Source organism: Petaurus breviceps, unplaced genomic scaffold, assembly GCF_028583685.1.
Source record: "Petaurus breviceps papuanus isolate PSGF00001 unplaced genomic scaffold, PetGlider_PUasm1.0 174, whole genome shotgun sequence".
NCBI lineage: Eukaryota > Metazoa > Chordata > Mammalia > Diprotodontia > Petauridae > Petaurus > Petaurus breviceps.
The window spans coordinates 74,788,863-74,790,684 of record NW_027185761.1 but is presented as its reverse complement, the minus strand read 5'-3'; the positions used below and the strand labels follow the sequence as shown (position 1 = coordinate 74,790,684).

Below are 1,822 nucleotides of genomic sequence, written 5' to 3'. Positions count from 1 at the left end.
AAGAAGAAGAAGAAGAAGAAGAAGAAGAAGAAGAAGAAGAAGAAGAAGAAGAAGAAGAAGAAGAAGAAATTATGATGCCTGATTTAGTTATTTGCAATTGGTGGAAATTGATCCAAAACCAAACACTATCTGAAAGGTGTATGAAGGAGCCACAGTTAAGATAACACCAATCCAAGAAAAGAGGTCCTGGCAGCAGCATAGCCGCCTCTGCTTTAGCGATGCCCTTTACAAAGAGTTGGATGCAGAGGATCCAGGGAGGAGCAGACAGGTATAACAAGCTTGTTTGAAACTGACTCCTCACAAAATGTTTCCATTTGCCAAACTATGGCTACCATGTGCCCAATTTGAAATAAGGAAGAAAAATCTACCATTTGCTAGAAGATCTTTGGAAATTTCTCTTGGCAAACATCCCCAAACCAAATTGTTTCAGATCATTACACTGAATTAGAGCCGCAGCTCCAAGAATTTGACCTGTGCCAGAAACTTATGAGAAGTTCTTGGAATTTGCATCAGAAAATTGCACATCATGGATCAAATTTGCCAAGTTAGAGACAATTCTTGGAGATGGTGAGAGAGCCTGGGCAGTATATAAGTTGGCTATTGATCAGCTGTGCTGAGACATGCCAGAGGTACTTTGGAAATTCTACATTGATTCTAAAATTTAACAAAAAGAAGATGAAAAAACAAGAAGTCTTTTCTGGAGATTGCTGCAGCAAACACAGCATGTTAAGGAATGGATCAATTTTGTCCAATTTGAGCTGTCTGCAGGAAATGAAGAAAGTTTAACTCCATGCAGACAAATTTATGAAGAAGCCAACAAAACTGTGAGAAGCCATGAAGAAAAGGAAGAAAGACTTGTGTTACTAAAATCTTGGTGAAACTTTGAAGATGAATTTGGAACCAAATCTCATAAGGAGAGAGTGGACAACCTCATGCCAGGGAAAGCTAAGAATAGTCCAGGCAGAAGGCAGATCGGATGCTGGCTGGGAAGAGGACCATAATTCCATCTTCCCAGAAGATGCTGCAAACCAGCTGAACCTCAACCTGTTGGTGATGGCCAAACTTTGGAAGAAACAGCAGCAAAAAAAAGGTGCCACAGAATTGGACCCGGAGGAGAGAGAATCTTGACTTTTTCCATATTGTTGCATTTTTGTTATTTTTATTTTATTTTATAAATTTTATATTATTTATATATATTTTATATAAACGTATAAAATAAATACATATTTATATATTTTATATTAAATATATAAAAATAAATATATCTATATATTTTTAAATTTTATTTTGTAAATTCCTACTCTAATTATTGTGACTCAGGAAATTTTTGTGCAGTATTTTGTTTAATCAGTGATGAGCCTTATATCTTTGCCTTTAAAATACTGCTGAGATAGCATTTAGGAGACTTTAAATAGAGGACATAACATTTCTTTATTAAAAAATTAGAAAAACTGGGGTGGCTAGGTGGCGCAGTGAGTAAAGCGCTGGCCCCAAAGTCAGAGGACCCGAGTTCAGTTCTGGCCTGACACACTTAACACCCATACAAAAATACTAGCCGTGTAACCTTGGGCAAGTTACTTAACACCAGTTGCCCTACAAAAGGCAAAAAATAAAAAACTCAGGTGTATCCAACAACAGAATTATTACCACATAAAATGTAGTTGTAGACAATGCAAAGAAGCTGGAAATACAGCCCATCCATCTCATCACTGCCCTATTCCTAACCCTTACTCTTTCCTTTCCTCCCCTCCCCTACCAAATCACTAAATTATCAAATCAGACCCAAGTAACAGAGCTGGAGGTTAGCTCAGGCTGCATTAAT

At 37.2% G+C, this 1,822-nt stretch overlaps 1 pseudogene; it reads left to right on the top strand.

Annotated features, from left to right (window-relative positions):
• The window catches only part of LOC138158522 (crooked neck-like protein 1), a 2,500-nt pseudogene extending 1,372 nt beyond the window's left edge, over positions 1–1,128 (top strand).
• The last annotated feature ends 694 nt before the right edge of the window (positions 1,129–1,822 follow it).